Source organism: Equus caballus, chromosome 31 (assembly GCF_041296265.1).
Source record: "Equus caballus isolate H_3958 breed thoroughbred chromosome 31, TB-T2T, whole genome shotgun sequence".
NCBI lineage: Eukaryota > Metazoa > Chordata > Mammalia > Perissodactyla > Equidae > Equus > Equus caballus.
Window position 1 is genome coordinate 12,769,870 of NC_091714.1, and position 14,799 is coordinate 12,784,668.

The 14,799-nt window shown below is 43.7% G+C and overlaps 2 protein-coding genes across 11 annotated transcripts in view; both read right to left on the reverse strand.

Moving 5' to 3' along the window:
• The window catches only part of TIAM2 (TIAM Rac1 associated GEF 2), a 234,265-nt gene extending 232,424 nt beyond the window's left edge, over nt 1-1,841 (reverse strand). The window contains exon 1 of one of the 2 annotated variants that reach the window (XM_070256444.1): nt 1,728-1,841. The gene's annotated coding sequence lies outside the window, so the exon portion shown is untranslated. The remainder of the gene's footprint in view (nt 1-1,727) is intronic. The other variant, XM_070256443.1, reaches the window with a different exon arrangement.
• Nucleotides 1-14,799, reverse strand: part of SCAF8 (SR-related CTD associated factor 8) — a 210,809-nt gene that overhangs the window by 4,783 nt on the left and 191,227 nt on the right. For 4 of the 9 annotated variants that reach the window (XR_011434435.1, XR_011434433.1, XR_011434432.1 and 1 more), the window contains 2 exons: nt 2,280-2,941; nt 1,728-1,943 (listed from right to left, as the gene is read on the reverse strand). The gene's annotated coding sequence lies outside the window, so the exon portion shown is untranslated. Of the gene's footprint in view, nt 1-1,727; nt 1,944-2,279; nt 2,942-9,795; nt 9,960-14,799 lie in introns of those variants that run through there. The other 5 variants (XR_011434430.1, XR_011434429.1, XR_011434434.1 and 2 more) reach the window with 3 other exon arrangements.

Here is a 14,799-nt window from a genome sequence, read left to right on the forward strand (position 1 = left end):
CCCAAACCTATTCATTATGTTCAGTCATTTCCCCTCAGCCCTCAACAGCACATGCTTCCTAACTTTCTGTTATATAAATGCGGCTGCTTGTTATTATTGAAAGTATTGGGGTTTGGGGCTTGGATGTCAAGTTCTAAGTGGGTAGGAAGGGAGGAAAAACAGATAGACTTCTGTTCACTGATGAAGATAACTTAAGCCACGTTGGAAGTTGAGGATTGCTGGTATAGAGCCACCTGGTGTAGGGAAGTGATTTTTTTTTAAATTAAACTACCTGAAGCATGGATGCCTGACAGGGAATTGACCTAGCGGCTTTCTCCTTGTAAACAGAGCTGTGAAATTCATTTAGGTGTACCTGTGTGTCATTGAATAGGTACACGTTAAACATTATGAACCTCCTTAAAGAGTTATAATTTAGTGATGACATATAATTGTGGGGTTTTAATTTCAAAGCTGGGGTATTAAATGAGCTAAAGCCTGACCTTGAGCTTAGATTTATATGCTTGTCAGTTGCTTCTCAGTCCAATATATCTCTAAAGAAAGAAAAATAAAGTCTTAGGGTATCCTATAACAATTATAGTAAATATTCATCAAATGTGTCATACACATCACATATTTATAAATATATGAACTAATATATTTACATGTCAATACATATAGACTTAAACCTAATTCTTTGGACAGCCTTATACTACCGCATTTTTAAAGAGAATTTACAAACTTTAGTGATAGAATGGAAAAATAGTGTCAAGTAGAAAAAATCTGCATTTTAAATTTTGTCTAGCACATAATATAAATATTTATTGAATTAACAGATGCATGAATTAACAAATCTTTATTGTCTTAAGTTAGAGCAATAATACCTTGAATGTGTGACTGTTTTTTCTTTTTATCCAAACTTTCTAATTATAAGCTTTAAATAAGCCACAAGCTTTAAAATCCAAACTTCAGGCTTTTAAATTAGATATAGGACTATACATAACCTTGCCGTTAAGAGATTAGATTTGTATCATGGCAATGTAAAGAATAGGTGTCCATAAAAAAAAGTTAAAAATCATTTTGACATTACAATTATCTTATCTAGATTCTTATAAAACTACTATCAACATCCCCAAAGTCAAGGATCCATGAAATCTTTCTGCCCACGATTTCTCCCTGCTTTGTGTCAAGTTTTTAAACTATTTCTATTTTTCCATTTTTTTAAAGGGAAAGAAAGAAAACACAGTTTTTGGCTACTCTTGAAACCTCTGGAATACTCTGCTTCCTTCCTCAGCACCTCCACCTCCAGCCCCCTCCAGGAAGGGATGGGGAACTCTGCGTATTTCATTATTCCCTGTCATTGGAATGAGAGTCTCGGCAAGCACACTTTCTCTTGTGGAATTCCCTAACAAAAACAGACGGCTTGTTTTAAACAAGCAGCCCTGAGAACGGGAGACTAAACAGAAGCTTCGTGCAGGGAGCTGCTAGACTTTTTGCCTCTCACCTCAACAGACGGTCTTTATCCATCATCTGCAAATATATACTCCTAGCCAGCGAGGCCATCATAGAACTTAGCAATTATAGGTTGACCCAATTTGTCACGTTTTAGGAAATTCCTTTGTGAAAGTACAATTTTCTATAACGAGAGGATGTCATTCATTTGCGAGGACTCCTTCCTGGACCTGAACTTTAACTGAGAGGTGTGCCCACCCCCGATTATTATTGTTAACCAGCAGCACTCTTGTTGCTACCTGCTCTTGCAGAAGCGCTGAGGACGCTCTATGTTTACCCACTGGAGAAAGAAGTAGGCGGTGGAAAATCCATCTTCTTTTCACTGCCATGAGGTAATGAGGAAGTACTCAAGATGCTTTGTGTCTCCCCAGCACTGTCTGGACGGCAAGGTGAATGGAGGGGCAATTGACGGGCGGGCGGTGGCGGAGACCTGCTGTTAGAATGTCTACCAGCTCCTGTGAAAGATAAGCAAACGAGCAAGCAGTAAGTCCAAGAGTCACCCAAGTGGTCCACAGCCTCAGAGCCTGCCCACCACACCGCCGTCCCTGCCAGGCTCTTCCCGGCCTACGCCCCCCGCTGAAAGTTACATTTTGGTCCTCTTTTATTTCCAATCCAACACAATTTCATCGGTACAAAAAGACTTCCTAGTGGGGGAAGACAAAAAAAATCCAAGACAATATGATTCACCGCTTCCCTGACTCCCACCCCCTTGGAGGGCTGGCCTTTATCCACATTCACTTTCCCATTTGGACGCCTCCCCAGACTTTCTCCTCCTCTGTCCCACCACCTACCTCAGTCAGTACATCCTGGTTTCCCAAGAGGCTCGGGGCCGCCTTTGACCTTGTCCGACCTTCACTCCCACAACCATTTGGTGTCCAGTCTTCTCCATGTTACGTCCTGAAGAGTTTCCAAACTTCCCTTCCTCCCCCCACCATCCCCGCCAGTTCTGCCCAATGGCAGCAAGTTCCTGGGAGCCCTCTCCCACTTCAGGACCTGGCAGACATGGCGTCTGTCTGGGAACATCTTCCAGGATCTGTCTGCGTGGAACCAGCTCTGTGCTTCCGTAGCAGTATGACTATTTGCTCTCTCATGGTCACCCCCTCCCCCACTAGACAGTGGGCCAGGGACGGGGCGGGGGTTGTAGTTGTAACTGGCCCAGGACTTGGAACAGCATTGGCACTTCAGGGCTGCTCACTACCCCAGTGGGTCGTCTGGCCTCTGCAGAGCTGCGTTCATCCCTTGCTGTGCCCATGCATTGATCTGGCAACTGAATGCCTTGCCCCCAGGGGCAGGAACCTCTTATCTTTTTTGCCTCCTTCACTGTTAGGCTCCTCTGTTACCATGTTTAACACAACTGGGTTCTGAAAATCTCCTTTTTCCTCTTCTCTCCTTTCATCTGGAAGCTGGCCACTGATGACTCTTCCTGGCGTCTCACGTTCATGGGCTTCTGCATCTGAGGGTGGAGAGAAGGAATGTTGTCAGAAGTCTTCAGAAGCGGCAATTCTTGCTCAACCCTCTCTGCCTCCCAGAAACCATTACACCTTAGCAGAGGCTCCTCTTTATTAAAAATCCACTCCTCTTCCTTTCCTGGACATCTTACTTTCCATCCCCCCAGACGTGATTACACTAAGGAATGTCTATAACATTCTGAGCATCGTACATTTTCAAGGAAAGTGAATGGAAGCATAATGGAAGGAGAAGCCTGTGTGTGTGTGTTCACGCACGCTCACAGCATAGGATAACAGTTAACAGCCCTTGGGGTCTAAATGTCTGGTTTAAATCCTGGTTCCAATTCTTACACTAGCTTTGTGACCTCAGGAAATGACTTAACCCCCAGTGCCTCAGTTTCCTCGTGTGTAAAATGGGGATAATACAATTTACCTGATGGAATCATATGGGGATTAAATGAGTTCATATTTATAAAGCATACAGTAAACACTATCTACGTGTTATATAAGCTTAAAAACAGTTTCAGGATTTCTTTTATCCTGATGCTTTATTTTACTTCTGTGTATTTTCAAATATGAAGAATACATAATAGGAAGCATCATGTGGGCTCTGGTCAATGTAGGGGGTCTTTATTGCTCTTTTTGATGGACTAATATCTGAATTCATATGGATCACTCTGTGGAATGACACACATGAGTTTAGCACAAAACCAACACAGCATGAAGAAACTCAACTATGTACTAACCTAGGGAGAGAAAATTCACACACTGATGATACACTAACATTCACTGACTGTTTACTCTGGGCTAAGCCCTGGGCTCCGCGCTTTAGAGAATTTATTTCCTTTGCATCTTGTAACCTCCTCAGGAGGGAGGTAACATTATTAGCCCATTTCACAGATGAGGAGCAACCTGCCAGTGGTCACACAGCTAGTGAGCGGCTGACCCAGAGTGGATGGGGAAGACAGGACTCGTCATTTTATTAATGAACTCCTTCTTATTTTGAAAATACAGTTCAAGATTTCCAAGTTAATTGTCATTGTTACTAGGTGGATGGTCATTAAAGATTGGCTGTTGAGGATGATGGTGACCCAGCCCTGGGCCAAACCAGGAAGCCGGCCGTGGCCGTCCGTGTTAAACCCTCAGTGCCTCTTCTAGGTCCCAGGACAGAAAACAGCAATAAACTGTTGGCTGCTGCTAAGAGCTGAAGTGTGAACTTTCTCAGGAGATATTTGTGCCTTAACTGGAAAATGGACAACGCCTTCAAGAACCAAAGGAATGATGATACATAATGGAACCTCAGACACTTAGAAGCAATAAGGGCAATTTAACCGAGGAGCCTCCCCAGAGCCCTTCAATCATCCCAACAGGCCGAGCTTGATGGTGCATTGTCACAGGAGAAAATAGCGTAATGGCACTGAGTAACTTCAGCAAGTCTCTTCCTGATGAGACCTTGGCCGGAGTTATTTTTTACTGCAAAGTACACATGGTTGTAAACCGTATCTGTTTCCTCAGTCGGTAGAAATTCTGAGTCATGCTAGTTCAGCCCAGCTTAATGAGACTGGAACCAGAAAAACAAAAGCCTTCTGACACTCGCTGTGTTGACGGACAGAAGGCAGTTGACACTGGTGCAGACGTAAACTTGGGGAACTCCTCCACGAGAGAGGCAGATCCGCACCCTGAGGACACAGGGTCACCCGATCCAAAGGTGACATGAAAGGCTACCTTTGAGGGGAATTATAGACTCAAAGTCTGAGTGTAATATAAAACTTGGGGACAGTTACAGAGACTTGTCCTTCCTTTTCCATAATTGAACTCAGCTTAGTCCAGCAGCTCCCAGTTAGTGGCTGTAGCCATGGTGTTAGGCTGCCATAACAAAGGACCCCCCCCCCCCACAACTAGGTGGCTTTAAACAACAGAAATGTATTGTCTCCTAGTTCTGGAGGCTGGAAGTCTGCAATCTAAGTGTCAGCAGGGTCATGAAACCCATCAAGGCTCTAGTGGAGGATCTGTTCCATGCTTTCTCTTTGCTTCTGGTGGCTGCCTGTCATCCTTGGCGGTCCTTGACTTGTAGACGTATGGCTCCAATCTCTGCCTCTGTCATCATATGGTGTTCTCCCTGTGGGTCTCTGTGTCTGCGTCTCGTCTCTTCTTATAAGGACCCAGTCATATTGGATTAGGGCCCTCCCTAATGACCTCATCGGAACTTGGCTACATCTGCAAAGACCTTATTTCCAAATAAGGTCACATTCACAGGTACCAGGAGTTAGGACATCAACATATCTTTTGAGGAGACACAATTCCACCCACAACAATAATGGGATATTAAATCTCATCACCCAAGAGATTCAGTCCCCTCCAGTTTCAAAGTTGGTCTCCTTTAGATGCTTATTTTGTTAATTCAGGCTTCTCCTCAGATCCTTGCTCCTTTTCTTCTTCTCTCTGGACCTGAAGTAAGTTCCAGGAGGAGGCTGGGTGTGGGGCGGGCGAGGTGTTCTTAAGAACCAGGGCAAAGCCAGCCTGGCAGGAGAGACATCTGATGGGCGTACTTGCCCCAGGCCTCCCTGAGTCCATCTTGCCTGGACTTGGGCATCAACCTAGGTCTTTATAGCAAATGCTGCCACCACCAGGCAGGCCATGGGCTCCCATCAATAGGACTCCCATAGGCTGTGCCCTCCTTATCTCAACCCGGAGGCCGCCTCCAGTCCGCTGGCCCATTTTCAGCCTAGCTGTGTGCCTTGCTTTGGTGAGTAGGCAGGTTTTGGAAGGCCCTCTCCCACGGCGCTGGGGCCCTTGGGTACACAGGACCTGAGAGCTGTTCGCTGGCTCTCAGTCTAGCACTGGCGTTTTTTTTTTAATTCGCTGTTCCATTGGATGGGGGCTTCTCAAGAGGCCCAAAGTCTTGGGATATAAAGACACTGTTTTGGGACCCCCAAACTTTTCTCTAATTTATTTTAACTCCCTCTCCTGGGGAGAGGCCCGAGGGTCAGAGAGCAGAACCCTGCACAGCAACTGGCTAAACTTTTCTCATCCTTTCCTTGTCCCAGCTCCACCCCACCTCAGCCCAAGCCCAGTAAAGGTGTGTGTGTGTGTGTGTGTGTGTGTGTGTGTGAAATGTTGAGGGGATTGCCCTTAGGATTTCACACATGCTTCTCCATGCTACAGTTTTCCTTTGAAATGCCCAAAATGACCAGTCTTGTTCTTAACCTTATGCTTCTGGAGATGGAGGAAAAGCTTATATTAGAACAACCCTTCTGATGCAAAAAACTAGGAGGAAATCTGCATAAAATATTAGGCACACACACACTCATATGTTTGGGAGTCATTAAAAGGCCACCCAGACACCAAGGTCTTGGACCAAAATCCCTGAGAAAAAGGAATTTTGGAGAAGGGAGCCCAAGATTCATCTTCCTTTTCCCTTTAGGCCTTTGCCAACCACTAAGCTGCCAAGACTGCCAGAGAGAAGACATCTGCAATAACTAGACTCTATGAAGTTCTGGCAAATCCATATACATGCAGAATATGTATAGAACTCTGACAATTCAATTAATGAAAAATCAGTCACTGCAATTAAAAAATGGGCAAAAAATTGGAACAGTTATTATCCAAAAGAAGATATCCAAATAGCTGATACACACACAAAAAGATGCTCGACCTCCATCATCAGGGAAATAAAAACTAAGACCACCAAGAGACCCTACTACCTACCTTCCAAATGGCTAAAACTAAAAGACGATAATCTCAAGTGTTGACAAGGATGTGTGTAAGTCTCATAAATTGCCGGTGGGAGTGTGAATTCATGCAATCACTTTGGAAAAGCTTTTTGATGATAACTACGAAAATGGAATAGATGCATACTCTATGATCCAGTCATTCTACTCCAGGGTATATACCAAATAAAAATGCACCTAAATGTGCACAGTGTAGGTATAAGAATGTTTATAGCATCATTACTTATAATAGCCCAAAGAAGGAACAACCCAAATGTCCCTCAACAGTAGAATGGATAAACAAAATGTGCTGTACTCATATTATGGAATACGATACAGCACAGCAAGTGAATCAACTCCCGTGTGAATCTTACAGATGTGATGTTGGGAGGAAGAAACTGGATGTAAAATGATAGGTACTAGGTGGTTCTATTTACATAAAGTTCAAAAACAGGTGAAAGCAATCGATGCTGTAGGAGTCAGGAAAGTGGTTACCTTTGATGACTATGAGGGAGCATGGGAGAGAAATGTTCTCTTTCTTGAACTGAACCGTGGTTACCCAGGTGTGTCCACTGGAGTAAATGCACAAAGCTGTGCTTTATGACCAGTGAATTTTTCTGTGTTTATGTAATTTTAATAAAAATATTATTAAAGCCAACATTTTTTACACAGACTCTTGATGTCGAAAGAAAGAGCTATAGATTTAGTGCATCTAGTCTTTGTGTAAAATAGGATACAAACATCATCAAGACTGGAATTGCTTTTTAGGTCCAATAATTAGACTAGTTAATATTCGCCTTCAGGCAAGGCCTGCTCATGCTGATCATCTTTAAAATGAAGGTCTTGAGGTGAGAGTCATAAATCACTGCACCTTCTTTTTTTTTTTTTTTTTTTTTAAGATTTTATTATTTCCTTTTTCTCCCCAAAGCCCCCCGGTACATAGTTGTATATTCTTCGTTGTGGGTTCTTCTAGTTGTGGCATGTGGGACCCTGCCTCAGCGTGGTCTGATGAGCAGTGCCATGTCCGCGCCCAGGATTCGAACCAACGAAACACTGGGCCGCCTGCAGCAGAGCGCGCGAACTTAACCACTCGGCCACGGGGCCAGCCCCATCACTGCACCTTCTTAAGCTCACTTTCAGATTTTGCTTGTTTCAATTTGGTATAAATCTTCTTTAATCCCTACTAGAGTCAATCAACAAAGGAAGTATTCTTTTCTCCAACATGGAGAACACCAAGACAGCAAATTCCTCTTCAGGGTCTTGCTTGAGGCCAAGGGCCATCAGCCCCAGACCAGACTCTTCCAGCTACATTGATCTTTCCTTTCCTTCAACCCTATTTTCCTTTGCACCACCCCGTTAACACTTAGAACCCTCCAGTGTTGTCAGCTGCCTTTTAACACTGCACCCCATCTTGGCAACATGGACCATAGGGTCCTGAAAGGCAAAGACTGTGCCTCACTCTCCTGTTTAAATGCCATGGCCTCAGCGTGGTATCTTGAGCAAAGTCATTGCTCAGAAATATTTGTTGTTGGATGGACAATAACACATTTTTCCATCTGGACCTCCTGAGGGGCTGAGGATGGGGAAGAGAGAATGGGGAAGAGAGGATAGGAACAGCCTGAGGTTAGCTTAATCTTCTTAATACAAGAACTTGAGTCATTCAAGGGACTCAAGTCTTCATTATACAAATCTATCGGCACATTGCACTGACTCTGTGACATGGAAAAGTAGCAGAGCAGAGTGACGCTGTGGCAAGGCTGCAGACCTGAAGCATCTGCGGCCCTGGGAGAAGGAGCTTGGGCTTCAGCAGTACAATTAGAGTTGGGCTGAGAGCAGACACTCAGAGTTCCTCCCTGAGGAGGAAAGATCTAGGGTGAAATCTTAGTTCTACCAAGAGTATCATGACTAATGACAGATGACACTTCTCGGTTGTTACGATGAGCCAGCCATCATGCTGAGCATGTCACAAGTGGTGTCTCATTTATCTTCAATCAACCCATGGAGGCAGAAACATTATTCTCCCTATTTTGCAGCTGCGACAACTAAAGCTAAGGGAGAAGAAATAACTTGTCCAACTTTTCACGGCTAGTAGTAGTGAAGCCAGCATTCAAATCCAAGTCTCCTGACCTTCAAAGCAAGGGCTGAAGAAAACATTTACATAAAGAACCAGTAAATATGAAAGCAGTCTAAGATGTGATAAGATGCACACAACTATGTATCTTACCAGACAGACTGTGATAAGGGTCACAGGAAGGGAACAAGCAAAGTTCGTTGCTGGCTGTAGGAGTTTCCACCAGTAGTTAAGGCAAGTGGGGAAATTTCATCTCCATGTTACAATACCATGCAAATCAGGTTGAATTTTCTTCTAGAATGACACAGTAAGGCTGGGCTGAGAGCATATACTTTCAGAATTCCTCCATGGAGAGGAAAGATCTTGGATCTAGACATCAATGGAATATAATCTAAGAGTCAGAGCTGGCTCTGGGAAATCCCCTAATGGGCCACACCTCTGTCAGATCTCTCCAGGCACCATGTGCAAGACCCAGAAAAGATCATTGGGGCCACTGAGAGGGACAGTGCTGTGGGTGCTCTTAAAATGCCTCAGGGGCCTTGCTGTTTTCATGAATGTTTATTGCAATATAGACAATGTCCAGTGTGCCAAGATCCATCTCATCACTCATCTGTTTGAAAGGAAAGCAAAATGGGAAAGGCTGCCTGATGGGGTATGCTATTATGTGTGTGCTATTATCTATAGAAAACAGTAATTTTCTTTTCAAACAAAAAAATGGCTTCAATGTCATTACCATATGTTTACTGTCATACACCATTTGTTGAAGTTGTTACAAGTTGCCCAATAAACTGATATTTATGTGCAGGCATTTATATTCATATTTAGGTATTGCAGTTTACTTAATTTGGCACATACCATAGCATAGCTCTTTTGGGGGCTCCAAATTTTAGAGCAAAGTCTACAGATTTAGGGCCAGCTTAAAGCACCAAGAATTTGGTAAGGGGAGAAACACAAGAAAGACTCCTATTGAAGCAACATTGTCAGTTTATCTAGCAGAGAACTTTTTCTTGGAAATCTTCTAAGTTTCCAATTCTTGTATTGAGGCTTTGTTTGAAAGTCTGGCTCAGGGGTTCCAAACCTGTGAGCTGAAACATTCTTCTACTGCAACATTTCCACAAAAATAGTGTGATATTGAAAGCCAGAAGCCATTGCATCTTCCATTTGCTCAAACGGCACACATCCATTTATTCCTTATTCATCAGCCAATAGGTGTGTACTCTGAGCCAGGCACGGCACAAGTCTCTGGAAATATAAAGACACGGTTCCCATCTTAGAGCAAGTTCCAGCCCAGAGTATGGTGAGTATGAGACTGATCCCACCCCAGACCATTTCGGGGCCTTGGTGGGGGTGCCGGGCAGCCAAACCTAATACTTAGCATCCTTTCATCCAAGAGGAAAGCACGCAAGCCCAGCCGGGGGATTGGGTCATCCCTTCTCCATCATCCTGGTGGCCCTCAGATGGCCACAGCCGGGCTTGATGCTCTAGTGTGCTGGAGCTGCCATCAGAAAGGACATGGGGATACTTTGCAAAAAGTCACCTTACATCAGAGCCTCAATCAAAGGAAAAACAGGAAATTATGTTGCATTTCAAAGCTTAATTCTGCAATACAATCTCCATCAAAATATATTCTTCATATTTTCTTACTTCACACATCTTTGTCTTCTGATTACTCCAAAAATATACAGACATTATTTCAATGAAAGGGACAAATGGGGTTGTTGATTCACTGGTTGTAGAAAGACAGTGACAAGGAAATTAGACATTAGGAGAAGAGAACATTCCAGATAAGAAGAGGACAAGCAAACAGGCTGCATTTAGCTTCTTCAGTCGCATCTTTGCTAGGGAAATAGAGGAGCATTTGCATATGGTACCAAAAAAGTACTAGTCAATCACCATTATTTACAACAGCCAAGACAAGGAAACAACCTAAGTGTCTATCAATAGATGAATGGATAAGGAAGTTGTGGTATATATATACAATGGAATATTATTCAGCCATAAAAAACAAGGAAATCCTGCCATTTGCAACAACATGGATAGACCTTGAAGGCATTATGCTACGTAAAATGAGTCAGAGAAAGACCGACACTGTATGACCTCACTTATATGGGGAATCTAAAAAAAGAAAAAACAAACTCATAGAAAAAGAGATCAGACCTGAGGTTACTAGAGGCAGGGGAAATTGGAGGAAGGTTGTCAAAAGGCACAAACTTCCAGTTGTAAGATAAATAAGTAGAAGGGATGTAATGCACACCGTGATGACTACAGCTAACGCTGCTGTATGACAGACAGGAAAGTTGGTAAGAGAGTAAATCCTAAGAGTTCTCATCACAAGGAGAATTTTTCTTTCCTTCATTCTTTTCTTTGCATTGTATCTATGTGAGAAGATGGGCGTTGGCTGCACCTATTGCTGTAATCATTTCACAATATATGCAAATCAAACCACCATGCTGTCTGCCTTAAACTTATACAGTTATGCATATCAATTATTGCTCAGTAAAACTGGGAAAAAAGAGTGCTAGTCAAAATAAATACATGGATTCTGCTACGTGAAAGCTGTCACACTTGCACAGTCAATCACTAACTAAAGCAAATGTCTGTGTCATTTCCCGGGAGGCTATACAACAGAGGCTCATTAAGATCACGAGCTCTGGAGTCAAGTGGAGTTGAGGGCAACTGCTTCCACTACTTTCTAGCTATCTGACTTTGGGCAAACTATTTCATTTTCCTCTGGCCTCAGTTTCCCCATGGGACCAGTGGGGATAGTCCTACCTCATGGGGTTGCTGTGAAGAGTCATATGTGTTATTTTTAAGGCATTGCCCTGCCTCTGTCAGGTTCACATTTTTAAAAAACGTTCACATCATTAGCGTTTAAATATCAAATTTTCCAAATTACAATTGGTATTACATGTAATTTATTATACATATGGAATTTTGAGAATTCTCAAGGATTTTGAAAGAGGTGGTTTTTCAATATAAAAATAAACTGGCTGTACCAGCTTTTTAAAATTGCACTGCCTGGTGCTGTGTTGGAGTCCCTGAATTTCTCTGTGGAAGTGTGACGCATTCATAAAAATCACATGCAACCCTTCCTTAAACACCAATATATCTCCCCCACATATGGTTTTATACTTTCTCCAGCAGTCAAGTTTTAGTCTCTCTGGGAAAAGCTTCCTCAATTATAGGAAATTAGCCATTTACCACATAATAAGAATGCACCAGAAAAGAGCAGTCAGGATTTCCATTTCACAGGAAATTGACTGAAAGGTCTGAATCAGAAACAGGAAACGTGTAATAATGGGCACCACAGAGCGCCATAAGTAGGCGCTTGTGCTGCCTGCACCGTGTTTCCAGGCCCAGGGAGGCTGAAAGCTGCGTCTGTTCCAGGCGAGGTCTCTCTTCCTCACAGACAAAACAGTTAGTCTTATGAAGTAATTATTAGTTCACATTTCTGCCGAACTTCTGGGAAAAATGCCTCTAGCTGCCCCGCTGGACAGGAGAATTTCCCTCCTCTCAGAGTCACACGTGCGGTTTAGCTCACCATGAAACTTGCACTGCAAATTCTTTGGGTGTTACTTTATGCAAACAATAAAGTGAAAACAATTTTCTGAGTTGTTTTAACTCAGTAATCACCACAGATGAGGTTCTCCATGATGGGGGAATGCCCACAGCAGTCCAGACAGATCCTTTCTAAACGTGAGGAGGGGAAGGGCAAAGAACACCCACCCATCTCACATCTGAGGATGAGGAGGGAGCCTTCAACACTCACTCATGCCTCTTCATGCAAAACAAGGGCAGAGGCTGTTGGTGTCTTCCCTGGGGAAAATAAATTTTGCATTTTTTTTTTAAGGAAGATTAGCCCTGAGCTAACTGCTGCCAATCTTCCTCTTTTTGCTGAGGAAGACTGGCCCTGAGCTAACATCTGTGCCCATCTTCCTCTACTTTATATGTGGGATGCCTACCACAGCATGGCTTGCCAAGCATTGCCAAGTCTGCACACGGGATCCAAACTGGCAAACCCCAGGCTGCCGAAGTGGAACATGCAAACTTAACCACTGCACCACTGCGCAGGTCCCTAAAGTTTGCATATTTTTAATGGTGACTCGTTTCTAAACCTTAATTAAAAATCTGTTCAGGGGTTGGCCGGTGGCTTAGTGATTAAGTTCTTGAGCTCCACGTGGGCACCACAGGGTTTGCCAGTTGGATCCTGGGCGTGGATCTACACAGTGCTCATGAAGCCATGTTGTGGTGGCATCCCACATAGAAGATCTAGAAGGACCTAGAATTAGGATGTACAACTACATACTGGGGCTTTGGAGAGAGAGAAAAAAAAGAAGATTAGCAATATTATTAGATCAGGGCCAATATTCCTCACTAAAAAGCATTAAAAAAAGTGCTTAAAGATCATGAAGTTCAACCCCTCACTTTGCAGATGATGAAAGTGAGAAATCAAATGACTAAGGTCCTTGGCACAGCCAGCTGAACATAAGTGATACCATATCATTATCGCTTTTGGAGGGAGGGGCTATGTGATGCCAAATGAAACTTATCATGAAGAACTGCCTGATATCAGTGCCCTCCAAACACTGGATTGGTTTGTTTGGTTTGACCAATTGATTGATTGCTTTTGTGCTGATTTTGACACGAATGCCCTGAAAATAATGTTCTTATATTTTCCTTTGCACAAAAATGACTGGGCCAGTGCCTCTTAGGAATGCTTACTTCTGACCTCAACTCCTGAGATGCTAATTCTGCCGCTCTGGAGTGAGGCTAAAGAGTCTGAATTTTTACAAACACACCCAGGTGATCTGGATGCAGAACCTGTGTGCTGAGAAAGCCTGTTCTAAAGTGCCTTAGCTCAGCCAAGACCTGCGTCCCAACAACATGCATGAAAAGTTACGCTGACTGATTTACAGAGTTGTTGAAATGAAGTTCGACGTGTGGGAGTAACATGTGCATATCATGCTTTGAATAACACTGCTATATCATCACTATTAGAGGTACAGATTCAATTACATATAATTGTATGCTGACAAGTGCTGTACTCAAAATCATTTATTTTTCTTAACCAATTGACACCGTGGAAGTCAAGTTGACTTCTCGAGACTGAGCTAAATGCCCTGCTCTTAACATGATGGGAAGACCAAGGGCTACCACAAAGATTCAAGAAGCTCTATGTGGAAAGGAGCCAGGCCAGTCTAGTTTTGTTCACAATTGTACCCCTAGCACCCCACATTTGCTTTGCACATAGTAGTTGCCTGATAACCATATGTTTAGAAATTAATCAAATATAAAGGAATGTGAAATAAGATGAACATTTGGAAATGTCTCCGTATAAGTAAATACTAAATACTTGCAATTATAAAATTGATTAACTCTTGACATCAGCAACATGGTGGAGTGAGCAGGTTTCTTTGTCTCTCCGCCTTTGAACAACAACTAAATGGACATTCATTGATCAACGGAGGATACTCACACAGCACCTCAACACACCTGAGAGACCTGCACTGCTATACATTGGAAGGCAGATGGACTACCCCTGGGGTGGAGGGGAGATAGGTGAGAACTTTCCAGCCCCTAAACAGCCTAGTACCTGCGAGTGTCTCTCTCCTGACTAACACGCTCATAGCACCGCCACGGCCCTGAGGGTGGGCGTGCACATCAGTGCAACTGTGGAAACAGGTGACTTCAGCCCTAAGCCCCCCATGATTGCCCTGTGGACCAGTGAGAAAATCCACAGTCCCACAGCAGTTGCAGGGAGAGTCTCTGCTTGGTCCTAGTGGAGAGGCCCCACCCATCATGCACAAAGGCTAGGCGACCTAAGAGCAGAAGTGGCATGGCTGGGTGAGCTACCCGCCATCTGCGTTAAACACCCATAGCTCTGCTGTGGCACTGAGGGGGAAAGTGAGATCCAGCAGGACTGGATGGTGGCAGAGCTGTGAATCTGGGCAAATCAGCTCCCAGCTGCCACAAAAGCCCATAACACTGTTGCAGTCTCTAAGGAGGAAGCATGTCTAGGCAGGTCTGTGGGAGCAGAAGCAGCAACCCGAAGTCCCCATGTGATTGGTCCCACAGTATACGG